Below are 12,787 nucleotides of genomic sequence, written 5' to 3'. Positions count from 1 at the left end.
GACTTTTGGTGCCCGACTGATTCGCGTTGCGCTGCTGCTATTGCGGCGTGTTTGTGCTCTCGTAGACGCCGCCCGTCTCTCTCGACTTTCTTGAAGTAGATGCCTGGCGCGTGATCGTTAGCAAAGACCGCGCCACAAGGGCGAGGAAGAGTCTGAAAGAAAAGCCTCGTCGCTTCCGGCCTCTTCCGCAGACGGCGGGAGAAAATAGAATGAAATCGCGCCGCCCGATGGGGCCTCTGGAATTTCCATTACAGCCAGCGGCATCGTATCGAGGCGCTGCACGCGCTGGTGTTATTTTGCTGCGCTCGCCGTGCTATAAAAACACGGGGAAGAAAGGAGCAGCGGGGGCGCACGACGAAAGAAGACATTAGGCACCAAGAAAATTCGATAAAGAGGGAGAAAAATCTACGCTTGAGTACTCGCGTCTATAGGCGCATTCATCAACCAGTATGCTCGAGTTCTTGCCTCTCTCCGCTGAAAAACGCCGAGGAATAGGGATATTCGTTGCGTCGGCTCGTTTGTAGCATGGTTAAGGCGAGGCAAACTTGTTTAGCGCCCATGTTTCGCTTCCTTTGTGTGCGCGAGTGCCGTTAGGGGGCAGTAGCTGGCTTCCTTCGAGCTACCACAGCTGCCCACGCGAAAACTATAGTCTTACAGTTTGCTCTGAAAGATTGTGGTTCTTCTATGGTATCTCGTGTAATACCTGGATAGCAGAAGGCATTATGGTGACAACCGCCGACGCGCACGCCATGTTCGCACCACACCCAAGCAGATCCCAGAGACGACTGGTGTGCTTCGCACGAGGGGCACAAAGGCAACTGGCTCGCACCATGCAGCTCTCCTGGAATCAGTTAGGAAGTCGGAGCGTCGCGTCGCGTCGCGCCGCGACGGACGAGTGAGTGCAAGTTGCAATTGGCGGAAAAATCAAATTCATAGCTGCAAAAACTGAATCTACCAAATCACAGGAGCAATCATGTACGGACGAATACCGGGTCGGCTTGCCTTTTGGGCGTCGTTAAAGGGACACTGAAGTGATTTGTAAACAATGCGGGATTACGAGCGCAAATTGTAGTCCGGAGTCCCTAGGCCCTGTTTCGACCACTCTGACCGCGTTTACGCGAATTTATTTAGTAGAAAAATCAATTCGAAAATTCTGTCCTCCTCCCTGCACTCTCGCCCATTTTCTTTGGCGTTTTCGTGTGACGTCAGCAGGAGAGGAGCTCGCAATTGGCTGCGCTACTGCACGGCTCGCCGACCTTCCGCGACCGAGTCAGTCGGCCCAACGTTTAGTCCGCCGGCCGCCGACGGGTCATGGCAATTCGCTCGATCAGTTGAAACTAAGCCACAACACGTTTGTGAATGGAAGAATGTGCCTTTCTTTACTTCGTTAGTTTGTACTCTGTATCTAGCTCCAATTCAGGGTCGCTTCACACAAACGCTGCACAAGCGCACATGCGACGCTTCGCTGACTGGTACGCCAGTAGGAAAATATAAGGCCTCTTGAAGGGGTAGAAGAGTCAGCGAAGTCAATATAGGTACTAAGGAAATAAAATCAACTGATATTTTTACCGTACAGCGTAAACTAGGGTGCGGGAAGCACTTTTTTTGCGCTGGGCGAACAAGCACAGCGGTCAGCAGCACGACTACGCATCTGCGAACGCTTTTCCGTCTAAGAAATGCAATTGCTAGACGTGAGCTATTGTGAAAACTCGGGGGACGATTACTGCACGAGCGAAATACAACAAATAGTCACCTAAGTTGCTTGAAATACTAAAACTAAATGAAAGTGTAAACTGGTTATACATTATATACCCTATATTTCCACTGTCGACAGCGTTCTCGTCCGTGGCCGTGTGGTCTAGGGCGCTAGGTACATCATCGTAAGTCTCTTGCCCGTCACAAGTTCTAATCCCCCTGGGTGCAAGATTTTATATATAAGGTAACTTTTTCGTTTTTCGCCGATGTTTTCTATACTGAGTTCCCCTTTTTTGGGGCCGCAACGTTCACTGTTAGTCCGCAGTACTCGCGCAGCCTGGCAGTGGCGCGCTAGCGAGTTCTCGTTGGCGTGCTGTTGCCAAGCACCGACTGCTTGCGGGCAGTGGGCACAGGCCAGAATCAGCAGACCCTTGGCCTGGTGCCTGGTGCGAACACACTTTTTACGATACAAGCATGAATGAGGCCAGCTCTAAATATGGGGGAAAAGCGCATGCATTTGTGCGTCTGCAAGGACGCGGAGGGCGTTCATGCACTGCGTAGGCCTCGGCTAGTGAATGCTACGATTCCAAGCCGTCCTGGGAGGCTTATCTTATGCATTTTACAGCCGACAACATGGCAGAAGCACGGTACTACGATTACTGGGATATTGAGAATGCCCATCCAACGACGCCATCGGATGTCAAACATATTGTTTTACAGAACTGAAACCGAAACCGAAACTTGTTTGATTGCTAACCTTGGGCATCGTCCAATCACGGTGCCCCCTCCTCCCAACGTCACAGCTTAGTTGGTGCGGCCGCCGCAAACCGCGCATGGTAGTTTTTCTTCTTTCGCGCTTTGTAAAATAATTACCGATTTGTCAACCGGATAAACGATGAAAAGTGAGCTAATTTGAACCAGTCCACGCAGTGCAAGCAAAAACGGGAGCTTGACAAATTCACTTCAGTGTCCCTTCAAGAAGCGCCATGAGGCATCGTGGATGCGCCGATATGAGGCAGATTATACTCGTCTAACTGTACTACAGCCTTTTCGAAAACTGTGCAGACTATACTTCCATTCAGCCGGGTAACCGCAAACGAAGTCCACCTACCCGACGCTACACTGCTATAGAAACTCTCTCCTGTCATGGAAACAATAGTTGGTCGACAGCAGGAATCTCTGCCCCCTCCTAATGCGGCCGTAGCGCTGGCCGGCGTGCCAAGGCTGTACATTTCGAGATCTATACTGTACGAGGGAGTAGAAGCTCTACACACTATTCGCTCGGTATGAGAGTAGCGCACGTACTGGACTCGCTTCGCAGAACAAACGGATGTTTATCGACTGGAGTTGGAGATTAGGATTCGTGTACGGGGCACGGGTACAGTAGTCCGGCCGATTAAGCCCAAAGAAAGGACAACATGGCACCCTGACAGACGTCCAGCACGAACGGACGAATTTTGGCCGGATGCGTACGGCACTCGTTAAAAATTTAAACGCAGCACAACAATAACAAAAAAACTAAAACATTCGTAAGCTGCTACATATTTCAATGGAGGCAGCGTTACTCGAACTGTTATAAATGAAAGTGTTCCATCAGCGTCGATCACGGACAGGCTTTCCGCAAAAGTTTTCATCGCGCGCACTTCTAAGCTGTCTCGCATTGAACTCCACACAATCGTAATGCGCCGAAGCAAAGCTTCACTAACCTAGTCGAGCCAAGTTTCGCCATCGCCAGCAATTTGACCATCAGGCGCTAGCAGCCGCCGGCTTGGCGCATGCGCTCTCCGCAGCTGGGTGGCCGCCTCCTGACCACGTTATCACCGTGCGCCAGGCTAGGAAATACTTTTATTGAGAATTCTAAACGGCCCAGGGGGCGGCCCAGGGGAGTGCTTCCTTGTTCACTGAAGCCCATATGCAGTCCGAGACATGTGCTCTGTCCACCAGCTGAAGCTGGGTAGGCAGAGATGGGCTGGACAGCTACATCTCCAATTGCTCTTGTTGGGTAGTTGACGGGAAGAGAGGAGGGTGCTCTGGGTCGACGTCGCACACCAATTATGTGGCGGAGTGCACTACTTCTGAGCAAAATTTACATTCAGCGTAGTAGCGATTCGGGTGCATTAAGTGAAGACGCGTCGGGTGCATTAAGTGAAGACGCGTCGGGTGTGGGAAGGAGCCGCATTGTATGAGCCGTATAGGTAATTTGTTGTTCCCTGGATACGTCAGGGTGGGGCGGGGGTAAGGTCAAGCGGGTGACAAGCGGGTGACTGTCCTAGTGCAGCTACATACCCTGGGGGGTAAAAGCGCAGGCTTGTTGGTGGGCGTATTCGTTGCTCTTCATGGAAGCGTTAGGGCGTCCAGATGAGCTGAATGGAACCGGTTGGGAAGTGCTTTTTTTAACACACGCAGTGTAGCTCGCGACGCTTCTCCCGACTGGTAATTCTGGTAGGCTTGTTGGAAATCGGTGTCTACCTTTCCGAACCCCTGTTGGAGTGAGAGCCAAGGCGATGGCTGCCTCTTCTGCTGCCGTAATGTCTTGGGTCTTGAGAGGGACACTCGCAAGGAGGTTGGTTCTAGCAATAGCCACGATGATGGCGTACTGCTGCCCTCGATGTTGGGAGGCGTCTGTATAGATAACCACGTAACCTTCACCGAGGGTGGTGTTGGGCGCTTGAGCCCGTGCTTGTCGGCGACCCTCGTGGCATGAGGGGTTCGTATTTCAGGGTAAAGGGAGCATCTTTAGTTCTTGTCGCCAAGAGTCCGGGAGTACATCACGCGAAGTGACCCCTTGTGCAGCTCAGCCAATCCGGTGGAGGATGCGGCGACGCACTGCAGTTCCGCTCAGTCAGAGTTCCCGCTTTGAAAGGTGGCCCTCTATCAGCTCTTCGACGGTGCCATGGAGCCCCAAACCTAAGCAGCCTTTGCGTACGCTCTCATTGAGTGCCGCGCTCGGTGCAGTCAGGGCGAGCTTGGCCATGGACGAAAGAGAGGCCGGGCTGCCTTCTCTGAGTGTTGCGCGGGAGCGGGAGGCTTTGAACCGTCGTCGGCAAGCGGCGTCTGACCACCCCGCCGATATCGCCCGGCGAGCTGCTTCACTGGAGAGGGTCCGGAATGCCAAGCGCGCGAAGCTAGCGTCGGAGACTGAGGAAGTGTGTGTCTGCCCAAGCCTAATCAAAGTCACGTCTGGCCACCGATCTAGGCACAGCCGTCGTGCCTGGCTTGTGTATAGCTAAGTATAATGATTACAGCTAAATCAAAGGTTAACCAAGTGAAACCAAGAATCAACAAGGTTAAGCCAAGCTTTCGCCGTGCATATCCAGAGTTAGCAGAGCTAAGCCACAGCCATTTTTTTTCACAAGGTTAAGTGTGCGAAGAGAGATCATTCAGAGCAGGGGGCACTCATCTAAAGAAGATCCCGTACTCGCCATCGCCACAACACCCCCGAGCGACCAATCACGGCGACCAATGGAGAAGATCAGGCAAATGACAATGTCAACTCGACTGCGAGGTGACGTCCGCGCAAGGACATTTAGTAATTGCGAGCATGGTGTTTAGCTTTGCACAAACCCACAGAGCACGTGAATTGCGTTTGAGCCTGTTGAACAGCTAGCTACAGTGTTTGCAGACTTCGCACCTGGAGTCGCAGTGGTTGGTCATCTGGGTGCGTATATACGGGGTGGAGCGACGGGAGACTCAGATTATGCGGGTGTACTCGCCGCCAAAATCGGCGCACACATTTCGTTTTCCCGACACGGTGTGGACCGGGGTTGATTGATTGTAGGGTTTAACGCGCCGACGCAACGCAGGCGAAGAGGCGCGCCGTAGTGGAGGGCTCCGGATTAATTTTGACCACCTGGGGATCTTTATCGTGCGCCGAAATCTCGTACACACGGGCGTTTTTGCTTTTCGCCTCCATCAGAAAAGCGGCCGCCGCGGCCGGGATTGTGGACCGGGGTGCTGTTGGAGGAGATCTGTTTGAATTTACATTCGAAAGGGGGGGGGGGGGGGGTGATTGGAAAGCGCTGGCATTGAAGAGCAGCTCCTTCAGAATGGTTTGCAGTCTTGGCACTTCCCCAACAGGACCCCGTTCTCAATATTTTCTTCATAAATTCTGATTTCAGCTAGGTCATTTCAAGAAATTAGGATTATGCGGGTAATGCATGATAAAGCTCCCGGTATTTAGGGACCGTTTTGGCCGGAGTTGCGAAAAGGAGTGCACTTGCTTTTTTTTTTATTTGACGGGACTGATATGCTGTCGCCTTGTGTGGAGGTCATTTAAAGAAAGAGTAATGTTATCGGTCTCTCTCACTTTCTCTTTGAGAAGAAATACTTACGCCGTGATATTTTGCGTATCACGTAATATGAGCCGTTATGCTCTCTCTCTTGCATTTGGGAATTAACTGAACGATTTATGGTGCCTTCCCGGGCGCGAGCGGGAGTAGTCGAACACTGTTCCTGCGACCTATGGCGCATGCGTATACTTTGCACTGGCAGGGCGTCGGTGGCTGTGAAAGGAGATTTTATCCTGGCGTTCACCCACGGGAAAGCGCCATTAGTCTTCCCTCTCTATTGTTCTTTTCAAGATCGCCGCGTGGCACAGATGACACCAGCCATGGCCAAATGAACAAACGTGAAAAAGAAGCCGTTATAGTGCTTTTGATTGAACTTTAATGAACCGGCGTTGAAGCCATGAAACAGAGCCGAACTCGACTGCTGATCAGCGCTTTTCGAAGAATCAGCGGCCCGGCCGTTTTGAGGTTCCTCGGCTAGCGCCGAGAGCGCGCCCTCTACCCCGAGACAAAAGAGACCCGACTAGTGAAAAAGAAAGCCAGCTGACGCCTGCCATGGCCACGTCCACAGTGCTCGGGCATGTTAGCGAGCGCGGTCTGTCTTTTTAGGTTTCATACTTGTTAGAGGGAGTCGAAGCGAGAAAGGAATAGTTGGCAGGAGTAGCCGCTTCAGACAAAGGTAAGTCTAGCATATAAGGCTATCTATGTTCGGGTGAATTTTCTAAGCCGAAAGCCTGATATGTCCCATTACGAGAAAACGAGGAGGCGTTGTTGTGACAGGAAGATGGCCGTAAGAGTACGCCACCATGCATGCACCACGCCTCAGAAATGGCACGGAAAGAAAATTACTGTTTTTCATATTGTTGGCAAAAGCCCCCCGATAGGTTGGTTCGTCAGAAACGAAAATAAACTGCTCACTGACATGTGCGGGCCAGCAGTACTTTTTTCTTTTCGCCATAAAGTGGGCCGATTTGCGACGGCCACGTCTATGTATATATTTCGCATAAAGCAGTAAGCCGCTCTCCAGCATCGAAGTATAAACTAGACAAAGCACCTGCGATTTGCAGGCGGCGTGCTTAGCGCCGACAGAGAAGTTGGGCGTGGTCAGGAGATAAAGTAAGGGCGTGGTGAGGAGGTTCGTGATCTCTGCTGAAGAATTTCATATATGTGCAGACAGTCTTCGCCTTCCTGCTTCGCTTTTAGCTATGACAGGAATTTTTAGTTTCACAATTTCAAAAACAGACAAAAAAAATTAAACGACATGTGTACCGACTTTAACGTAGCACTGAGCAGAAACGATTGATTGATTGATTGAGGGGTTTAACGCGCCGACGCACGCAGGCGATGAGGCGCGCCGTAGTGGCGGGCTCCGGGTTAATTTTGACCACCTGGGGATCTTTATCGTGCGCCGAAATCTCGTACACACGGGCGTTTTTGCTTTTCGCCTCCATCAGAAAAGCGGCCGCCGCGGCCGGGAATCGAACCCGCGACCTCGTGCTCAGCAGCGCAACGCCTTAGCCACTGAGCCACCGCGGCGGGTCACTGAGCAGAAACGAAAATCAGAGAACTGGACACGTTTATGCCATTTACCCCTACTTTCCCTTGCAACCCACTGTGTTTAAACGAGAAGCTAATTACAGGATATATGCGGCGAAACGTGGAAAAGAAGAGGCGGGAATGAGCCAGGAAATAGTCACCGCTAGCACGGATACGCCGAAACCAATTACAGCCGCTCCAATGCTACGGGCAAGAGCGTGGAAAACGGTACGAAGCCGTCGAAGGAAGAAAAGAAGAAGCTTTGGCCTTTGGCACATTGTGATGGCCGTCAAAACAAGCTGATCCCGTAAATTAGCTTATTATTACAGTTGGGGCGAGCTTCTTATAGTTTTCTATACTTACTTTTTATGGCTTGCCGACTGAGCCCACGCGATCATCCGCCTCAATGCACCCGCAGGGATTGGGTTAGCTACGTCAACTCTCTTTACAATCTATGACTTATACCCATAGCATGACGGGGCGAAAACGGAGATGGTGGCGCCGCAACCGTGCCCTTTCGAGCCGAAGAGGTGGCCTGCGGGGTCCGCTTCAAAAGATGGTCGCGGTAAACAACGGCATATTCCGTATGACCCGCGAGCGAGAGCGCTGCAGATAGCCAGCGGCGCAGGTTTCTCCTACGGGCATCCAGTGGCAGTGCCTATTGCACCAGCCACGGCCACTCGACGGAGCCTGCAAATCACGAGCCGCCCATGACTGGAGCCACGTAAGAGGAGTTTGAAGTTGAGGCCGCTAATTTCGGTGAGGAGGACGCCACGCATAGGTGAAGGCCCCGATACATGATCTCACAACGGTGCAGAGATAGAACAAGATTTGGCGATGTATTAGCTGATCCAATTTGACGCCGTCACTGAGCGCAAACGTTTTTGTCACCCTCGACAAACAGTTCCTTGCTTGACCGCCGCGGTGGTTCAGTGGCGAAGGCATTGCGCTGCTGAGCACGAGATCGCGGGTTCGATTCCCGGCCGCGGCGGCCGCTTTTCTGATGGAGGCTAAACGCAAAAGTACCCGTGTGTACGAGATTTCGCCGCTCGTTAAAGATTCCCAGGTGGTCGAAATTAATCCGGAGCCCTCCACTACGGCGCGCCGCATCGCGTGCGTTGCGTCGGCGCGTTAAAACCTACAATCAGTCATCGGTCAGTTTCTTTCTTGGTAACGTATGCTATATGCTCTCAGCGGTGACTTTGTGCTTTTATTTTACTAAGAAAAATGGCCTTATCTGCTTGATATTATTAAGCGCATGCTGCTGAGAGATATACTGTTGTATGTCCAACGCACCCATTTTCCAGGTATTTGAAAATTATTTTTTTTTGTATTACCGCTACCGTTTTGTATTTATTTTATCAACAAGATACACATTCAGACCTCACTGCCACCTCCCCCGGGGGAAAAAAAGAAAACAGGGAGTAAGAACACCAGCACTTCCACTACCATGTTTTCACTGGACCTCTCCAAAATTGAAATCTTGGATAAACAACTGCGCTCACTCCTCTAGTACGCCGGCTGGTAGAACCGATGTCACTGTACACAATTGTGCGATGTGTTTGTCAGATATTTCTGAGGTCGCTATTGGAGAACTGGAATGACCATCACAGCAGCTCCACAGGAAAAATGCTCCCGAGTTTCGAGTAAGCCCTTCTTCAATTTTCTGAATAAACCCGTAAAAAATATATCCTACTCCCAGAAACTTTCTCAACGATAATTTTGAGTTCACTTCAAAAGATAGCCTCGATATAACGTTGCTCTTGCAGCGATTTATTTATAACAATGTTTATTACCGTTTAAATGTCCTACTTAAAAGAATGTGGAAAAATACATCGATGACACAAAGTTTAAAGTAATTTTGTTTTCTGAAAAGTTGGCGGTAGAAATCACCGATTAGTTAAATCGAGGAATAATTTTTGAACGTTACAGGAGGAAATAAATTGCGGGTACCAGCTAACGTCGTAACACTTCAAAGCGTACCGTCTGGCCCAAGCTTGCGAACTCCGGCACATAGCCGACAATTACTGCTATTAGTCTATCCAGGCGTTACACACGCACTACCTGTATTGCGTATCGGCCAGCGATTTGTAAAGAAGTCTGTGCCCGTACTCTGAATACTGATGCAAAGACAAAATGATGATGATCACAATCAGAGGAAGCATTTGGCAATGGAGCGCAAGTGCTTGCGTGTTCACTATATCATAAGGAGTGCTTTTCTGTTCTCGTAGTTTGCGCTGTTTTCAAGCTTTGCTCGCGTTAATTCATTTATTGGGCATCACTTATTAAATAAAATATACGTTCACAACGCTTGCGCGTGTGTTACTTTGGCTTTCATTATAACTGTCCCTTCAACCCGTTTACGAACCCTCGACTTCATGATTGGACGCTTCTAGCCGGCATTTGGGTATAATTACAAAGCCTTCGTCGTCCCCTTCACTCCTACACAAAAATTTGCGCGCCCGCGTTGTTCCATGTGGACGCGATACGAGTTTTCAGGAATGTGGAACCCGTAGGCTAAATTAAGGTGAAGACACCGGGGGACTAAACGGCGGACAAAAATGCATGAAACGTCCAAGACAAGGCGCGGTTCGAGGAAGGCGCTGCTCAACGAGCGTCGCCGAGAGCGGTGTCAGCCTACAACGGCGAGGCGGGGCGTCCCTGTCTTTGTTCACGGTTCGTTATCCCGCCGCGTCCTCGCTGACGTTGTCCACGGTGGACGTCTCGCAGACGTCGCCGTAGAGATAGCGGCAACGCCTTGCGACTACGTCTTCAACCAAAAACGAAACAGCAACAAAAATCACGCCACGGCGTCGGGACTGGAGAAACAGATAAGCAAAGCGTCGTTCCACGAAGGCCTATATATACAGCTCGACAAGGAAAATGAAGGGGGAACAACGTGTTTGACGGGCACGAAATTTATTCAGTCTTTTAGACTGGCAGCTTAAACACTGCAGCGTAATCATTACTGATTATACTATTTTTAGCCTTTTTTTAATGGCAAAAACCAAACCTGGTGTTTGCCTTCCTCTTTCTGTTTTTTTTTTTTTCGTTCGTCACGAATTCTTTTGACGGGTGTGAAACAGCGCGGAGTTAGCTTTTGACGTTTCGCGCGTCGTGAGGAGCGGCTGATAATGTAGAGGGAGCCTGCGGCGATAACAGGCAGCAGCAGCCCGTGGATGCCTTGCTTTCTTTGCGCGCTGCCTTTACGTTTAAATTTCTCAAGACCGAGTGCTCAGAATTCGCCGAGCTGTGCGGAACGCGGCCTGTCGATCTATGAGCAATAAAGTAAGGAGCCACAACTCAGTCGTAACGCAACGAATGTCTATAGGAAAAAATAAAAACGCGGGTTCCCTCAAATAAAGAGCGGCGCCGCCGCATCGTTGCTTCTCTACGAGTGCGCTTTCAAACGAGCCCCCGTTCCGGCCGTTGTTATTATTATTATTATTTCCGTATCAGTCTGATTTAATTTCATTGAACGTACGCCGCTTCAATCGCGGCCTGGGCGATTTTGCATGGCAGATGCTAATCTGAAATATACATGAAACTACTGCAGCTGCCCCGTGAAATTCACTGCACGCAACGGTTCATTCCTTCCCCAACTGTTTTCATCAGCCTACGAGTAAAAAAAAGGCTACGCATTTCTCTTTTGCATGTTTCATTTGATTCTTTGGCACCTCATTTGCTGGATTCATCACGCCGAGTTTTGAACTATGCAAGAAAGTCCAATCTGTATGTAAATGCGGTACTAAAGACTCACGTCCGCCTCAGCGCATTTTTACCGCATTAAAACCGCGCGAGACCGGCCGCAGTAGTTCAGTGGCTAAGGCGTTGCGCCGCTCGGACCGAGAGCGCGGTTTTTCCATCCCGGCCGCGGCGGGCGTTTTTCTGATGGGGCTAAAAAACGCACGGGTGCTGAGATTGCAGAGCACGTTAAAGATCCCCAGGTGGCCTAGATTATTCCACAGCCTTTCACTACGGTGCGCTTCATAGCACAGCGTCGGCGCGTAAAACCCACTATTTTTTAAACCTGCGGGAGCACGTTGCCGAGCATACTGTGCCTGCGTTATATTTCTCCGCCTGCGGAATGAGAGTTCTCCAGCTCTAGTACATCACTGCTCATCGTAAAAATACGCGAAAATTCTTTGCATAGCACTCAAAAACTTGTAAGTAATCAGCTACGAAAAAAAAAATAGTGAAACATCCCTTGGCGGATCTCAAAGTATGCGTGAGCACCTTATTCCCTCGCCCTCTCAAACATGAAGCTTGGCCCGATGCGCACGTCTTGCTCCGCGTTTAGAAGCACGCAACGCGACGTGTCTCGAACGCCCCTCGAACCCCGTGCCATCTGCGCTTTGCGCTCTGACTGTCTCAGTGGTCACACGTGCTCGCCCTAGCAGCCGCAACGGCTGCCTGTCACTCCCTCTGTTGCCCACCAGTATCGGCACTTCGTTGCCACCATTCCAAATCCCCACTGTCTTGCCCCCTCCCCGGCCCTGCGATCGCGTCACATTCCATTTCACAATGCGCACAAGCGGTGATGGGACACTGCAGGAGCCGGACAACGGGCCCATCGGGCACACGCAGTGGTGTGAGCGCAGCGGCATCGCAGTCCATGCCGCTTCCGGCTTGGGGCTCGGCTTGAAGTCCCCTTGTCCACACGCGCTCCGTTGTTCTTCTGTCGCAGTGTCTACAGATCGATTTTTGCCGACATTCCCCTATTATAACAGCTGATATGAGCAGGAAATCTACACCTGAAAGAGCCGCCGACGTATACGCGCAGACAGAGCGTAAGCACCCACCCGCCCCAGCCAAAAATCTGTTTGCACCCGCATGCTAACGGAACGCACGCTTAAAGGCGCGTATTTCGCGTCTTTAGCGATTTCCATCGAACGCAAGCGACGATTGAGGACGCACGGTCATCTGCAGGGAGCTCCTGACCGACAGCGATGCTCGCACACGGGCGCGTGTGCCGCTGGTTTCCTCACGGCGGCAACTCGGCTGACTGGCTTTTCCTTCGGCAGCGAAGGCATTGGGCTGCTGAGCACGGACTCGCAGGTGCGATTCTCGGCCGCACTGCCTGTTTTTCTGCTGGAAGCAAAGAAGGAATACGCGCTTGCGTACAAAATTTCCTCTGCTACGGCACGTCTCGCAGCCCCGGTGCTGTTTCGGTGCGTGTAACTGCAGTTTGAGCCTTTCGGCCATGGAGCGCCCAAAGAGCACGTGACATCTCCCTTATATAATGCCTTTGTTGGGCTACTTAAAACCGA

The 12,787-nt window shown here is 51.1% G+C and overlaps 1 protein-coding gene across 1 annotated transcript in view; it reads right to left on the bottom strand.

Moving 5' to 3' along the window:
- Culd (CUB and LDLa domain) overlaps nt 1-12,787 on the bottom strand; it is a 201,698-nt gene that overhangs the window by 176,178 nt on the left and 12,733 nt on the right. The window lies entirely within an intron of this gene.

Source organism: Haemaphysalis longicornis, unplaced genomic scaffold (genome assembly GCF_048455015.1).
Source record: "Haemaphysalis longicornis isolate Haplotype H1 unplaced genomic scaffold, Haemaphysalis longicornis Haplotype H1 scaffold_1, whole genome shotgun sequence".
Taxonomy (NCBI): domain Eukaryota; kingdom Metazoa; phylum Arthropoda; class Arachnida; order Ixodida; family Ixodidae; genus Haemaphysalis; species Haemaphysalis longicornis.
This window is presented reverse-complemented; position numbering and strand designations above follow the sequence as displayed.